Genomic DNA, 17,354 nt, shown 5'->3' on the forward strand with positions numbered 1-17,354 from the left:
GGGAGTGGTGAGGGGGGGGCTCGCGCGCTGCGGCGCCCCCTGGCGACAGGAGGGGCTCGGTGCAGGCTAATCCACGCGCGCGTTGTCCAGGGTCCCTCTACAGCGGTTTCCCTGGGAACCACTCTGGCTGGAAAACCTGCGGGTGCCATTGGAGGATGTGAACTCTCCTGGGATGGTAAGAGGCTTTGAACTGTGTATTGAGGACAAGCAGAGCCGACCTGAAATTCCGCGTCTGTGGGTACCTGAAGCTGGAGTAGAAGGTTAGGGGGCCGGGAGTCGGGGGGAATGGGCGGGGAGCTGGTAAACCCAGATCCTTCCACTTGCAGTTTCCAGAGACCGGCTCTCATCTTTTACAGGAACTATAACTATTGTTTTGTTTTGCTTATCAAACTTCCATCCCACATTCGGGCTTCCAAGTTGGAAAAAAAAAAAAAAAAANAAAAAAAAAAAAACAAAGTACAGACAGAATCAAGCCCTGAAAATCTAACTCAGGGATGGGGGGTGGGAGGGAGCAGTCATCCTCCGCCAATATTTCCGCCAATATTTCCGCCAATATTTGTGATACTCAGAGGCAGGGGCTGCCATTCTGTTGAGTACATCTAGGAGGTGGTAATAAAAAGGAAGTTATCTGTGTGGTCCCTGTGATCAGCCACCTACTGACCTCTGTGACCTTAGGCTAGTTCATCTGCAATAACGCCAATCTTCTCACTGATAATTGGAAGTAAGAATGTCTACCTCATCAAGGTTTTGAGAGTTAAGTGGTTTAATATATGTAATTAGTGTACCTCACCACAGAGTGTCCGGTGAATATAACCCTCTTACAATCCAACAGAAACATAGAAAGCCATTATTCTCATCTCTAATATAGCATCAATTCTTATCTGTTCTTGCTCCCAAAGAATTATTAAATGTATCTTGTTTCAAGTAGCCTTCATCATTTGTGGACTTCTAACGTCCCTCCTTAATGCTATGTTGTCAATCAGATATTTATTACATTTCATCTCTGCACATTCTGTGACACAGTGAGTCATACAGAAACACACATGTACACACACACACACACACACACACCTCTACAAAAAATTCCTACCATCCAAAGACTCAAACAAAGGGAGACAAGTTTACTATTAAGAGACAACTTTGTGGGCTCCCTGTTTTACACATTTTTTTTTCCTAAAGAGATGTTCACACACACACTTTTTGTTTTGTCTTGGTTTTTGAGACAGGGTTTCTCTGTGTAGCCCTGGCTGTCCTGGAACTCACTCTGTAGACCAGGCTGGCCTCGAACTCAGAAATCTACCTGCCTCTGCCTCCCAAGTGCTGAGATTAAAGGCGTGTGCCACCACCACCCAGCTCACACACACACACACCTTTTATCATATGGAATTACTAATTACTTAACCCATGCTCCCGTTTCTTTGTAAACCATTCACTGATGCTCGCCTGCCTCCCAACCCTAACTCCTTACCTGTGATCCCAGAGCACCTTATTTCAGTGGTTCTCAACCTTCCTAACGCTGTGACCCTTTAATACCGTTCCTCACAGTGCATACTAACCCCCAACCATAAAATTGTTTCCGTTGCTACTTCATAACTGTAATTTGGCTACTGTTATGAACCTTAACATAAATATCTGTGTTTTCTGACATCTTAGGTGACCCCCTGTGAAACGGTCATTTGATCCCAGAGGGGTTGCGACCCACAGGTTGAGAACTGCTGCTTTAGCTCTTGCAGTGCTTATGATTCCCCATGAATCATAAGTAGGCTTTCCTCTCTTTTTTCTCTTTAGTCTGTGTCTTGAGAACAGGCACTCTGCCTGACGGAGAACTCTGTAAAGGTAGGAAGAGGAGATGGTTGACACACAGGCAGAATGCTCTATTTGGTATATGAACATTTGGAGGATTGGCTCTTCGGTTTATTCAATGTAAGACCCCAAACGTCACGGGTCTACAGAAGAGAGTAATGCTAACATGTGTGAATCCCACAGTGACCCACATGTATGTTGACTACAAGATCATCTGTAGTCTTGGAGAGTGGGCTCTAGCACTGTTTGAGAATGGGGAGAGTTACTGTGGAGCTATGACTAGAAATGGCTCCCAGAGACTCATATATCTGGAGCTCGGTCATTGGGAATTATTTATATTATAATTATTATAATTGGGTCCTTGACAGGGATTAGGAAGTGTGGCCTTGTTGGAGGAAGTGTGTCACTAGGGGTGGACTTTGAGATTTCAGGAGCCTAAGCCAGACCCTGTGTCTCTCTCTCTCCCTGCTGCCTGTGGATCTGGATGTAGATCTCCCAGCCCATTCTCTAGCACCATGTCTGCCTGCATGCCACCAGACTCCCCTCCCTGGCAATAATGGACTACATTACTGAACCTGTAGACCGGCCCCAGTTAAATGCTTTCCTTCATAAGAGTTGCCGTGGTCATGGTGTCTCTTCACAGCAATAGAACATTGACTAAGGCAGAAGTTGGTACCAGGAGTGGGGTATTGTTATGACAAGCTGTGTTTCTTGGTGCAGTATGGACTTTGGAACTTGGATTGGGGAAAGCAATTGAACATTTTAAGCAGGACTTAATGGACCATCCTATTAGCTACATGGAAGACAGAACAATGTAGATTATGACCCAGATCAAAGGGTTTCAGAGGAGAAGAATATTAGTAAGTGGCCCAGAGATCATACTTGTAATATTTTGATGAAGAGTGTTTTCTGCCTTTGTCCAATAAATAAATAGATAAATAAATAAATAGATAAATAAATAAATAAATCTGAGGCTAAATTGAAGAGTTTTGGATTAATGGGATTGGCAGAGGAGATTTCAAAACAGCCTAGTATTGATTATGTCATGTGGTTATTAGTGGCCAGTCTTATGCAGATCTATAATGAAAAGAAAATGAGCTATGCAGTTTGAGGGAAAAAAAAAAGAGCACCAGGAAGTGCAATGGAGCTAAAGTCTAGGGCTCAAGAAAACAAAAGGTTTAAAGAAAAGTCTGCTGCCAAATGGACTAAAGGGAGTAGTGCCCTCAGAGCAAGACCTCCACCCAAGCAAACTTCCAACTTGTGAAAAGGAATTGAAAAAAAGCTTAGGGGTTGGCATAGATGCACACACCTCCCAGCACCCAGAGAGCAAAGGCTGGTGGATCTCTGAGTTCCAGGCCAGCCTGGTCTACACAGTGAGTTCCAGACCAGCCTGGTCTACAAAGCAAGGTCAAGGACAGCCAGGCTGAAGCAGTGAAGGAAAATGTATTTGACCAAGGGGGCCCCAGCAAGCAGACAAACTTGGCAGCTTCGGCCACATGGTTCTGGCTTTAGAGGAAAGGATACCAGAAACTCTGGAAGGATACAAAAAGCTCTGGAAATTCCTGTACAAAAACATCTGGGAACTGGAACGTCCACTGCTTTGCAGTATTCTTCATTAGACCGGCTATAGCCAGGTCTGCATTTGAGGCCACTTCTATGGTTCAAGAAAAAGGAAATAAGAGATTTAGAGGGTTGAGGGCTTCACAAAGACCTTAGACTTTAAATCATATAGTTTCTTCTACCTGCACCCCCTCCCAGCCATTCATTAAACAAATATGTATTTCTCTATACCATAGAGAGGACTTCCTGGTTTTACAGAGTACAGTCTCCTTACCCCCTCAAAATACTTAAAGTAATTCTCAGTTTTGCTTAATATAGCTTTAAAGGGATTGCTGTTACTGGTCACCAGAAAAATATTCTTTTCATATTTTTTTTAATTTTGCTTAACATTTAATTGTTTATATGGATGGAGGGTGGTGCGTGCCCTGACATGAGTGAGTATGGAGGTCAGAGGACAGTTTTCAGGAGTTGGTTTTCTTCCGCCATGTAAGTCCCAAGGATTGAACTTAAATCATCAGATTTGGTGGCAAGCACCTTTACCTACTAAGCCATCTTGCTGGCCCAGAAAATACTCTTAAACAGTGTATTTCTTATGATCCAAGCAAAGCAGTATATGCTCATAATAGTGGCACTCTCAAGACTAAGGCTAGAGGATTATGAGTTCAAGGCCAGCCTGGTCTACAGAGAGGTTTTGTTTTGTTGGTTTTCTTTAAGATGCACATTGCATATAGCGAGTGCACAGACTAGACCATCGGAGCTCATCAGTGATCAGTAACGAGACCGACCTGATCCTGATCAGTAGTCAGGGGTTGTCTGCAGTGGAAGAACAAAGAGATGCTCTGTACCCACTGAAGACGAAGGCTATGGGCTGACGAGCCTAGCATCGGTGGTCAGCCATTTTGCCGTTAGCACTATGAAGAGAAGGCCTTTTCCTCAGGTAAGAACAGGATGTTATGGTTGTTGGTGTTCTTCACACCCATGCTCCTAACAGTTTCCAATGAGGGCAAAACCAAACCAGTTTGAGTTTCTTTTAATGCAGTCAGAATCCTAGACTCTGGGATCTTGTTAACATGTTTCAAGGTGAAGGGCTTTGGGGAAACTACAGAACTCTCACGGGCCTAACTCATCCAACGCACAGGGACCCGAGAGAATGTGCTTTCTTGCTGTTCTGACGAATTAGCAGAATATTCTGATCTTGGAGCAACAGTCGGGGAAGGGGGCGGCGGGGCGGCTTTCAGGATATGAAGAACGCTAAGCTTAAACAAGGCATGTGGATTGAGCCCAGAGCTTAGTGGAATTACGGATTCCGAAGACCTATCCTATTTCCGTAGAAACAGAGTCCAAATTTCAGAAGAGACATTTTCCGGTGAACTTGAATCCTACTTTAAGTTTCTGCAGCTGCTTTTGGTACAAAAACTTCAACATGTGTTTGAATCACCAAGCACCTCTCTGATGCATGCATAAGGAATTTGATCTTACGTCTGAAAAAGGGACTATTCTACCAGAAATTAAATTGGAATTTGAGAACTGGAATGTGAATGACAAAATTGTCCTAAATGTTAGCCTTCAGGGATGTCTTTCATAACAACACTGACATCCAGGTGGAAAGCCATCGTCCTGTCAGCAACAGCAACAACAAGTCTACATTCAGCAACCCACCACCCGAACACAGTTCAAGTCACGCCACAAACATAACATATTAGCCAACAAGTTTCTGATTTATGATAATTTTTTCAGGACCAGAAGTGCTCTGCACTCTGCTATTAACCCCATGAAAAGAGTTCTTTCTAGATAAGCGGATACTTGCGGCTACCTGGAGTGGATACCAGTCCCAGTTTGCTACCAGCAATCCCAACCCAAGACACGGGTGAGCCACAGGATTGTAGAGTCTGGGCTTGAGGGGAATAACCATTGGGAACCCTAGTATTTTATAAGGAGTAAATAAGTAATGTAAGCGCAATTGATCTATCTTTTGGGACCCTGAAATTTTCAGTGTATTCTAATTACTAGGCTCCAAGTAAGAACTAGCCAAAACCAGGATTTAATATTGCCGAGCTTTTAGAAACACAGTCATTTTGAAAGACTGTTTCTGGTAGACCCTCGCTCAAGTCCCAGGATGAGCTGACACCACAATAACTCGAGAGAAACCGTTCTTGATGCAATATTGCATGAGGTTTATTCGGAAATCAGCATGCTGAGGCCGAGCTTATAACCCGCACTGGGGCAGAGGAGATCAGCCCCCCAGCAGTTGCAGTTGAGGGTTTTTAAAGAATAAGCTGCAAAGTAAGGGGAAGATAAGAGCACAAAGAATGGGGAACCTGAGTAAGAATGGGGATGGTGAATCGCAGCTCATCTCTCACGGAACGGTTACAGGCTATCTTCAGAAAACATTCTTGGTCCCTTACACAATGGGTCAGGTGCCTGGGTGGGTCACCCAGCGGCCATCATTCTCTCAGGCTGAAGCCCAGAACTCCGTGCTGGGCTTCGTTTCTAGGGGTCTAAGAAACACATTGAGTTGGGGTCTTACAACTTTTTATTTTACTCTAAAAAAAATCTATAATTCTGAATAGCCGAACACTAAGGACAAATTTAGGCTGCAAGAATGTAGATTTCTATTTTTTCCTAAAATATAGACACCACTATTCTGACGAATTATAGAGGAGCCATGGTATGAAATGTCTGAATGCATTACTATCCCTCTTCCCATATTCAGAAATCATTTAAGAGAGGGGAAAGCAAAAAGAAAACTAACTCCCATCCCTCAAGATCCAGAACCATGTCTCTTTTCTCTTGCAAACTAGGACACCAGTATACTGCCCAGCTCCCAAAACACATATGAATGATAAAGAAAGCAGCCCTGATTTAACAAAAGCTGTGTAGGAGAAAGGAGAGAGCAAAGACTCGCTCATCAGCTAGAAGACTCAGCTGGATAACACAAGGAAAAGTGTGAGTCCTGGCCGGGGAGTTACCTGCTGAGCAAATGTGATCTATCCCTACACTACAAAATAAAATAAAATAAAATAAAATAAAATAAAATAAAATAAAAGTATAATGTTCTGAGGGTAAAAGACATCTTGAGGTATAGGGCTCAATTCTATTATTATCTGGAACACTAGGAATTCCCACTCAAACGCTGGAAACTCCTGCAGATAGCAGGTGTAGGAACACTCAGTTGGTTTAATGTTGAGAAATGGAAAGTAATGCCAATATATAAAGATACTTGGATAAAAATTGGGAGGAAAGGAGCAGGTCCTGGTTTGACGGTGAAATTTCCCTCACGAGCTCCCTTGGTCTCCAAGTGGCAGCGCTGTTGCGATGAGGCGTGGACCCTTTAGCAGGTAGGATTCCCTGAGAGGAAATGGTCACTTTACAGCTCTCTGCTTCCTGATTTGTCACGATGTGAGCAAGCACGGCCAAAGACAGAGCTTCCGAGCCCCAGCAATGGCCCGCATCCCTGTAAACGGGGAGCAAAATAAACCTCTTTTCTTTAGGTTGCCTCTCTCCCATGTGCAGTCACAGCCTCAAAACAAGAAACCAACACAGAGCAAAGCAACAGACGAGGAACGCTTTAATCCGGCACATTTTATGGTGGGGAGGATGTGTACGGAGACGCAACAATCACTTCTATTAACAGCCACAAAGCGGAAATGTGGGGAATCAAGGAAAACATGACCAGATAACAGGAGACAGAGAAGTGTAGATGAACAGAGTCAAAAGAGTTACAGTAGAAAAATATAAAACAAAAATCACAGGAAAACAAAATTACAAGCGAAGGGGAAGGGAGGCGGGGAAAAGCTTAGAGTTAAAAGGCTAAAACACACACTGAAAACAGGTCGATCTTCTTGTTTACTCTCCTAAATTGCTTACTGGACATGAATTTTACAAGCATCACTAACATTAGCAGGAACAATGGAGCCAGTGGGGAGCTGCACCTTGTCCCGGTTGCATGCTGAGAGCCACCAGTAAGACCACGTGCCTGCAGATATCGGCCCACGCCTCTCCCTGTGCACGAGCCCTGGATTAGTGACCTGCCAGCATCAGACTTTCTTCTGATAGTTTTATGGAGTGGGTTGATGAGGAGAACCTCGGAATTTATATGTGGACGTTTCTGCAATGGTGAAGAGTTGAAGACTCAGTCGGGTGGTGATGGCACACGCCTTTAATCCCACTACACCGGGAGCAGAGGCAGGTAGATCTCTGTGAGTTCCAGGCCAGCCTGGTCTACAGAGCTAGTTCTAGGACAGCCAGAGAAAGCTGTCAGGACTCTCAGAGTCCCACCCTGACATCCAGCTCTCTCCTCAACAACAAACTGAAGAGGATTGCCATAAATTGGACCTTGTAGCCACCATAGAGAACAGGTATGCTTTGTATGAATGACATAAGCTTGCTAGGGGTTGTGTTCCAGCCTGCACACATAATCCATCCAGAAGGGGCAGGAAGCCTAGTGCAGCATAGAAAGCCACAGTAGAGCCAGCATCGGATCCTGGGAAGGAAGCCACCACATGGCTGGGGCTGCTGCTTCCTTCATAGCTCTTGGATGCAAGCGTCACACCAATCAGGGAGAAGCCTTTTTTAAAAAGCCTTTATATGGAACTTTTAATGATGCCCCAAAGAAAAATGTCCAAAATAGAAAAAAACCCTCAATTAAAAAAAAAAAAAGTTACATATCTTCACTGAAGGGACTTGCTACACGTCAGACAACTTATACCTATCGCAGCTCCTGACCACGAAGAAAGTCCTCTGGAGATCTTCTAAGCCATCAGATCACTTACCCCAGGGGAACTGTCAGGCTGGCTTTAGACTCCTACACAGGAACGCTCATTCCAAGAAGGCACTGGAGCAGTCTAAGATGCAAGAAGGAAGTGGGCATGCTAGACAGAAAGTCTCGCCAAACTGCCTTCTGAGTAGAAAGACAACAGGCAGAGAGTTTTAACTGCACAACCATCCGGGCACAGTTGCTTCTGTTAACCCTTTAAAGCAAAGGAAAAGAAAACTTCTAAAGGATTCATTTTAGGTGACAAAAGGGAATTTCCAGACTATCACAAAAGAACTGCTTGCAAGTATTCTGTGCACCCTACCTTTGTGCCCCCTGAAATTCAACCAATCACCCTAAAGCCACCATAAGTCCTGACCAGTGTTACACACACACACACACACACACACTTTTTTATGCGTGGGTCTCTATGCCAGGCCTCATTAACCCTCAGGCTTTTCTCATTCCTCTCCCGCAGAGTCCCCATCTTTAATGCTCAGAATAAGCCATTTAGAAATGTTTGATTTTTCTATCATGTAGTGGTCCCTCAGCCAGATTTTAATATTTCTCAATCATAACCACCTACAGTCTGATAATCTCTTGGTTTAGTCTTCTCAAAACTTCAATAAAGCTGGGCAATGGTGGCACACGCCTTTACTCCCAGCTCTTAGGAGGCAGAGGCAGGTGGATTTCTGGGTTCAAGGCCAGTCTGGTCTATAGAGTGAGTTCCAGGATAGCCAGGGCTACACAGAGAAACCCTGTCTCAAAAAACAAACAAACAAACAAACAAAAACTTCAATAAATATGGAAAATGGTCTCTTTGTGTGCCTAAATGTTTGTGTGTGTACATGTATGTGTGTATGTGTGTGTGTGTGTGTGTGTGTGTTGTCAAAGTCTATTCACGCAACCCTGTTGACCTCCAATTCGTGATCCTCTTACCACAGATCTCTGGGTGCTGGTGTGATGCTGTGTCATGAAATCCAGCCGATAGGAGATCGTTCACACAGTCTCTGTCTTTTCCACCTCCCCTCGCAGTCGCTGTCTCCAGGTGTGCTCTAGCTTCTGTTCCCACGCCACCTCTGTGTGAGGCAAGTCGAACCATGTCAGCAGACAAGAACTGGGAAGGGTGAGCAGATTCAGGCCAGGACACCCCACATAAGAATTGTGACAACTAGTCACAGAGCACAGAGCATGAGTTCTCCGTGCTAAGGAGGTATCTAGATGGGCAGGCCCTGAGGGTTTAGTCAATAAGCTTCCCTGCCAGGACATTCCTTCCTGCAAAAGGTATTTAATCTCTGTCCCACCCTGAGTACGTTTTATGCATCCATTTTCCAATTGCCAATCAACAGTTTGGACAAGCAAGGACTGTCTCTCTCATCAAGAAGTGCCATGGAGGGAAGCCTTCAGCATACAGAGCCAAGACGTCTTCCCTCCAGACACGGACACTCACTCCTGAGCTAAGCTGGATTCCCCTTCCCCCTGGCCCCCCAGGATTGTTGATGGCCAGAGGGCCCTGTTTCAGACCTTCAAGGTTCCCAGTGGCATCTGGGTGTCCAGGAGTTTGGGAAACAAGACCCGCCTCTCAGACATACACACACACACACACACACACACACACACACCATCAACTAGATAGGAACCTGGTGTCAACTAAGAGACATGCCCCAGGGCAGCTCTGTGAGGGCATTCTCAGAAAGAATGTACTGAGGAGAGATGTCCTGTGCTAGGTCAGAGTGGGCAGCAGGAGAGATGGAGAAAAAGACTGTGCTGCCTGCCGTCAGCCTTGCCCTTGCAGATGGGTGTCACCTGCTGCTGCTGCTGCTGCTCCACCTCTACCACTTTCTGCCCCATCAGACTCCAGCCTCTTCAGCATTCTAGCATGAACTAAAGATCACCCACTCTCCAGGAGTCTTCTCAGCCTTCAGCATCAAACTGGAAAAGCTGAGACCTCTAGTTTCATAGACTGAGAAGCTACAAGGTTGTAAGGCTTCCCTAGTAGAAATGGCTACTGCTGGACTACCCCATCCCTATCCAAACACACACACACACACACAAAGGGGTGTGGTGGGGGGACAGTTCTATTCCTTTAGAATATCCTGCCAAATACAGGCGCTGGTTTCTAGAGCGTTGGTTCTGTTTGTATTTACTTATTTACATATGTGTGTGGTACATGCAGGTGTGTGCACATGTGCGTGGGTGACCTGCCCGTGTGTGTACATCTGAAGACCTGTCAGGTGTCTCAGATCTACCTCAGTTTTAAAACATGTCTCACTAGACCTAAAGCTCACTGTCTCCGCTAGACAGACTGGCCAGCAACCCACCTGCTTCTGCTCCACCCTTAGCACAGGCACCCACTGCAGCACCTGCTTTAAATGACTGCTGGGGGGGGGGGGTTGAACTCAGATCCTCATGCTTGCACAGCAAAACCTTGACTCACTGAACCATCTCCTCTGTCCTAGCTTGTAAAAGATGCAAATAACTCCTGATTCTAAGAACATGAAAATTCTAAGCCTTGACATTTAAAGCCTTTAATCCCAGCACTGGGGAGGCAGAGGCAGGTGGATCTCCATGCATTTGAGGCCAGCCTGGTCTACAGAGTGAGTTCCAGGACAGCCAGGCTATGATGGTTTTATATATATGCTCAGCCCAGGGGTAGCACTATTAGGAGGTGTGGCCTTGTTGGAGTAGGTGTGTCACTGTGGCTGTGGGTTTTAAGACCCTCATCCTAGCTGCCTGGAAGCCAGTCTTCTCCTAGCAGCCTTCAGATGAAGATGGAGAACTCTCAGCTCCTCCTGCACCATGCCTGCCTGGATGCTGCCATGCTCCTGCCTTGATGATAATGGACTGAACTTCTGAACCTGTAAGCCAGCCCCAATTAAATGTTGTCCTTATAAGACTTGCCTTGGTCATGGTGTCTATTCACAGCAGTAAAACCCTAACGAAGACACAGGGCTATGAAGAGAAACCCTGTATCAAAAACCAAACAATAATAAAATTTTAGGCAGTCACTGAGCCCAGGGGGTACGTTTTATAATCAGCGAGAAGGGCTGTAAGTCAATGGTATAAGGTTAACTCAGTTTGTTATCTTTGAAATTGTTCTACCATTCAAAAGCCACAAAATATATCCCCCAACATTAGAATGCTGTCATTAAAATGTAAGTGTTAGAATTAGAATTTATTTTGAGATTTTGAAAGCACTCTCCAGCTCACTGCAGTCAGGGTAAGCACCTGTCAGGACTAGGATACATTGTCACCTTGGCTTCCTTATTTATACCAAACAATGTGTATTTGAAACAACTCTATGGAGAATGTCCTTTTCTTTCTCCAACAGACCTACATGACTTAGAGTTTCAAATGCTGTTTGAGACACCATGACCACAGCCACTCCTATCAAGGACAATATTTAATTGCAGCTGGCTTACAGTTCAGAGGTTCAGTCCATTATCATCATAATGGGAAGCATGGTGGCCTGCAGGCAGACGGTGCTGGAGAAGGAGCCAAGAGTTCTACATCCCAGTCTGAAAGCAGTAGGAAGAAAGAGTTCTATCCCTGGGCCTGGCTTGCACCTCTGAAACCTTAAAACTCGCCCTCAGTGACACACTTCCTCCAACATGGCCACACCTACTCCAACAAGGCCACACCTCCTAATAGTGCCACTCCCCATGGGCCTATTGGGGCCATTTTCATTCAAACGACACTAAAAAAAGTTATCAAAGTTTTCTGGTGAAAAAGAGTGAAAAGGGGACTAGGATAAAGACTTTTTTTTATTTATGACAATTACTGTCTGACATCAATTGAGTTTTAAACTGAGGGAGTTATAAACATCAGAGGAAAAGTGCAATTTCCAAAATGTCATTTTAGCGGGAGAAGAGAAAGGGGTAGGCGGTGAACTCCGTGGGAGCAGGTTTTGGAGACTGAGGAGGAAGACATGTCTAGAAAACAGGAAAATCAAGTAAGACTCCTTTTGCTCCCCATCAGGGGTCAAGACATTCGAAACTGTCAAAATGTCATGGCTTTAACAAAATACAAACACAAGATTAAAAACAACAACAACAACAACAAAACCTCTTTGCTGAAACCTGAAGAGGTTTGCTTTTCTAATATGTTTTTCCTTACAGATGAACATTGTCTGGGAAAGCACACTGTGGTCACCTGCCTCCCCCATCCGGGTCCCCACCAGTCTCTGACTAATGCCATCGCCTAGACGATAAAGCGCCCATCACTCAAGCACAGAAGTCGGAATTCATAGTTCATTTCTTTACTTATGTAAGATCATTCACTGACAAAAGAACTCAAATGGAAAGGCTTTGGGCATATGCAAAAGCGGGGAGAAAAAAAATAATCTCTCCGAGTCGGAAGCCTCGGGGGAGCATAGCAAGACTTATCAAAGTTACAGAGCTCCATTTGGAAAGCGCCACCCGCCAGCCCTCGGGCGAGGTGCAGTGGTGCATAATTAATGTAGTCCCAGACACAGGTCACTGAAAAGCCCCACAGGTGTGTGCCTGGGTTTCAATAAGGCCTTTCCTTCGGAACTCCACTTCGGACTTTGAGTTTGTGCTCCCGGAAGCCTTGCACGATCGGGAGAATTCAGAAGAACAATCTAAATGCCCATCGATAGAAAATGGCAAGAAATTACGGCAGATCTAGTCTCTGGAATCCTAGGTATTTGGGAAAAAGAAGCAAGCTGGGTCCCAAAACACCGATATAGAAAAGTGGCTGTACTTTTTGTTGTTGATGTTGTTTTGTTTTTGTTTTTGCTTTTCATCAGGAAAGCAAATAGAACAAGGTTCACAATATTCCATTTTTTGCAAGACTTCCATTTTTCAAGTAAGTCTTTGTCCTGAAGGTCACACCAATGCCCTCATTATATATGCCCTCCCTGCAATATGTGGCTTTTCTGAGTTTCCTGAGCAGGCTGCAGTTTGAGTTTGAACCCGGGGCCTACAGGTACACAGATGCTTTCAGCATGGATTTGTCCCTCTCGAGACTTTCCAGATTTGGAGACGTGCCACGCAGTGGAGCGTGATGACTGTCCAAGGGCTGTTAAGGAGCTACCTCGTGCCCCCGACCCCCACCCCCTGCGCGCGCCCCCTGGCCGGGAAGAGGCTTGGCCCCATGGGATATCAGAAGCAGGAGAACCCAAGAAAGCGCCCCTCCCTCTGTGCTTGAGGAGACTACTCCAAAGGGGATTTCTTCCCGCAAACTTTTCCAGAAGAATCCGGCAGTAGACACACCTGCTGAAACCAGCCAGCACAGCTACGCATCCCATCACTTCATTGTTTCTGGATTAACTTCCGGTTTGTTTTTTTTTTTAAACTTTCTCCTTCACCAGCCTCGCTTGCTTTTCCCAAATAAAGTGGACCCCGATAATCCTTGCTGTCTGCTCATTCTTCAGCCCGGAGGAGCCAGGCTAAGACCACAAGCAATGATGAGTGTGTCCCTACGGGGGACACTTACGCCTTTGTAAGAATACAGGCATGTGAGGGGCACCCAGCACGCCTAAGACTGCCGGCCTTTGCCGCTGCTTTTTTTTTTTTTTTTTTTAATGGACATGCTTTGTTTTGTGTATTTATTAAACAGTGGTAGTTAAATGCCTTTGCAACAAGCCTAGCACAGTGTATTTCTCAGGCGTGTGCTTGAGCCTAGCCTTAAACTGTCGCATGGCTCAGGTGAAATTGCTCTCTGGGACTCCTAAACTCTTCCATCTGGTACTGCAGTCGATCTTGCTCGCCCTGGCACGCGCGCGCGCACACACACACACACACACACACACACACACACACACACACATATTTCTTCCTTGCTAGAAACCTCAGATCTGTTTTGTTTGTTTTCACTGCTTCCCTTTGCCCTCTTGGGATTGTGAGGGAAAACTCAAAGGACCAGAACCATGATGTATTAGGCAACTGTGGAGATGCCTACACCCAAAGGTTTTGGCTTCTAAGATTATAAATCCGTTCACCCTTTAAGTTAGCTGTTATATTACTTGCCTTCAAAGAATCCTGACAACCCACACACACATGAATCTATTCACCGGAGTGTGTGTATGTGAATAATTTCTTGCGTCATGTGTGTCACCAGAGATTGGGAGACAGTAACCACCTTACCTTCATAATCCCAGCTCGTAGCATTCATACATAGTAGGCTCTCAACGAACACCTCCTGAAGTGATTGGTTCATTCATCTCATCCTGCAATTTACATATTATATGTATTACACACCTAGTAGGGAGTTAAGGAAAGGAGAGTAAAGAAGGACCAGAACGTGTGGCTGGAATCACGTCTGACCCAAAAAAGCTGAAGGCTCTAAAGAAAGTTAGCAAACAAAACGGACCATCAAAGCGATTAAATCCCTATCGTGTTGGAGTACTGTAAGACACAAGCAATCGCTGCCGGAGCTGATAGATTCTTCTGCACCTTTTTGTGTCTAGGTACAACGTTCTTGGTAGACTATGGCTTGGAAGGACGAGTGCCAGCTAGATGTCAAAACTCCCGCAACAGACTTTGTTTGACAAGTCACCAGTGGGGACTCGGGGTGGGGGTGGGGGAGCGGAGGGAGGAGGAGGGTGAGGTAGGGGATGGACAGAGAGGAGCAGTTGCTGCCCGCCATTCTTGCTCCCCACCCCCACCACCACCACCACCCCTATCTCAATGTCTTAAGCCCATGGTCTAACTCCAAATCAGAAGGTTCAAAATTTAGCATGAAGGCTTAGGGGTGTTAAGAACTTTACCTAAAAACTCAGTTTGAAGCCAGGACTTAGCCCAATCTTACCTTTACTCCAAATTCCACTCATTTTATAAACGAGGGACAATGTTCCCCTCAAGTAGGGGAACACTTCTGGCAGCTTGTGTAGTTTTCCAGTCAGTAGCTCTAATCATGTCAGCAATTATCCTCTTTAGCAGCCGTCTGTGTAGACAACACATTGAAGGAAGGTTCTAGAAACCTAGCGTATAGAAGACATTCAAACAGGAGCATGCAAAGCCAGGTAAGGACAGCTAGTGCGGGATGAGAGCCTCAGGGAGGTCACTGTGAGCGGCTGCTATTACAGATGCCCGGTCCCTCAGAGGATACTGGACCGCAGCCGTCCTTAAAGGGGTGAGTTTCAACAGGTCTGTCTGCAGTGGGCGGGTGCAAACAACCCTGGCATCCTAATGATATTTTAGGAAAGCGTTGAAGCTGGCTTAAAAGTATTGGATCCTACAGAGAGCGGGATCATGGGAAAGCTGGGACCATAAGGTATAGACATCTCTAGAAATTCTGGGTTATAGCTTTCAAACAAATTAGTGTTGAGAAAAAACAATCGTTCTCACACAACCCCGTTGGTGATTTTCTGCAACCTTCTAGCTTTTTCTTATCAATAGACCAGTAGTTTTAACTACTTATATATTCATTCTTAATTTATTAAAGGATAGCTTGTGTTCTGCAGAAATCTTGAGGGTAAAACAACAACAACAAAAAAAAGGCTAGCCACCTTGATCTATGTCCATACCACTCGGAACTCACAGATCTATTTTTCTGACTCTCCCGGACAGCTCTAATGATCAGCCAGCCTGTTTCTGTCTGCCCCACGCTGTCACCAGACATCTGCACGTTGTTCGTGTCAGCTTGCCCAGAACTTGCTCACTGCATTCCAAGATGGTGGGGTGAGCTCAAGTTTCTGTGTGACTGTATTTTAATAACTTCATAGTGCTGAGCATGAAATGTCTTCCGTGTTTTTGTCTTTACAGAGCACTTCCCCGTAGGGTGACCATTTTATTCAGACCCATGAGATGGGCGGGCTCAAGAAAGGGGGATCTTTTGTCTAGGGTGGCCCAACGAAGATGAGCAGCCAGCACGTCTTCTCTGTCTCTCTCTCTCTCTGTCTCTCTCTCTCTGTGTGTCTCTCTTTCTCTTTCTCTCTCTTTCTCTGTCTCTGTCTCTCTGTCTTTCTCTGTGTCTGTCTCTCTCTTTGTGTCTTTCTCTCTCTGTGTGTATGTGTGTGTCTCTCTGTGTCTCTGTCTCTGTCTCTCTCTCTCTCTTTCTGTGTGTGTCTCTCTCTGTGTGACTCTTTCTGTCTCTGTCTCTCTCTCTCTCCCTCTGTCTCTCTCTGTCTCTCTCTCTCTCTTTCTGTATGTGTCTCTCTCTCTCTTTCTTTCTGTGTGTGTCTCTCTCTGTCTCTGTCTCTCTCTGCCTCTGTCTCTCTCTGTCTCTCTCTGTCTCTCTCTGTCTCTCTCTGTCTCTGTCTCTCTCTCACTCTGTCTCTCTCTGTCTCTCTCTCTCTGTCTCTCTCTCTCTCTCTCTCCTTCAGAGTGCTGCTTTCTTGTATGTTTGAACTCTTGTCTCCAGGTAGCTTTTTTCAATTATTTGGAAAACGTTTAGTTTAATAGCAACTGTGGAAAGGCCAGACTCCTGCACAGGCCGTGGAAAAGATCTCCCAGGGCGGGCGGGTGGATCTTGGGTATCAAATCAAGCAGATAGACTTTCTTTTTCCACCTTCAGATAGAGCCAGCACTGTCAGAATCAGTCTCGGGTAACTGATAGAACACTGATTAACCCAGGTTAACACAGACGCTCAGCCCAGGCATATTGGCAGCCAGGGTGCTTTCTGTCCCTTCCAGGGCAATTGCTCCTTCACTCCGTACGCAGGCTGCTAGGAGCCAACTGGCCTCCACCCCATCAGTCATGCCTCCACTCACGAGGCAGCATCCAGATCAGACTCTGCCTCATAAGTTGGAGCAACCATGGAACTTCCAGTCTGAACCAGTGTAATTCCAAAACAAAAGAGGGGAACCACAGATGACAGGTGTGAGTTGACAAAGGCGTCCTGAGCAAGCTCAGAACCCATTATTACTCCAAAAATAAGAGACTTATGAATGAATTAATTAACTAACCAATTAATTAAATTTTAGCATGCTCTCTTTCTTGATAGGTTCTTGGTTAGAAAAAAAGAGTATCCGTGTGTATAAATGTATGGTACTCCATACAGAAGAAGTCCTGAGAAGCGGTGTGATAAAATTTCACTTGCATGATAAAGCTAAGGAAACTGCACAAGGAAAGGTAAGAAAATGGATTTTTTAAAAGAAATCCTTTCGTAGGGGCGGCAATGTGGCTAGGAGTTAAGAGTATTTGCCACCAAGTCTGATGACCTGAGTCTGATCCCCGGACCAAAAAGATGGGAGGAAAAAACCAGAACGGAGTCACAGGGATTGTCCTCTGACTTCTATAGGCATGCCACGGCAATCATGTCCATGTGAGTGTA

At 45.4% G+C, this 17,354-nt stretch overlaps 2 long non-coding RNA genes across 2 annotated transcripts in view; one reads left to right on the forward strand and one right to left on the reverse strand.

Moving 5' to 3' along the window:
- The first annotated feature begins 42 nt into the window (after positions 1–42).
- The window catches only part of LOC110303008, a 20,070-nt gene continuing 2,758 nt past the window's right edge, over positions 43–17,354 (forward strand). The window contains exons 1-5 of the long non-coding RNA XR_003837776.1: positions 43–175; positions 4,078–4,300; positions 15,649–15,759; positions 16,714–16,900; positions 17,025–17,152. This is a non-coding gene — a long non-coding RNA (uncharacterized LOC110303008). The remainder of the gene's footprint in view (positions 176–4,077; positions 4,301–15,648; positions 15,760–16,713; positions 16,901–17,024; positions 17,153–17,354) is intronic.
- LOC110303009 lies at positions 7,127–14,412 on the reverse strand. Its single transcript, XR_002378890.2, has 4 exons — positions 14,224–14,412; positions 9,056–9,195; positions 8,136–8,333; positions 7,127–7,471 (listed from the first exon to the last, which is right to left on the reverse strand). It is a non-coding gene; the product is annotated as an uncharacterized LOC110303009 (long non-coding RNA).

The sequence above is a fragment of the Mus caroli genome, chromosome 10, assembly GCF_900094665.2.
Source record: "Mus caroli chromosome 10, CAROLI_EIJ_v1.1, whole genome shotgun sequence".
Taxonomy (NCBI): Eukaryota; Metazoa; Chordata; class Mammalia; order Rodentia; family Muridae; genus Mus; species Mus caroli.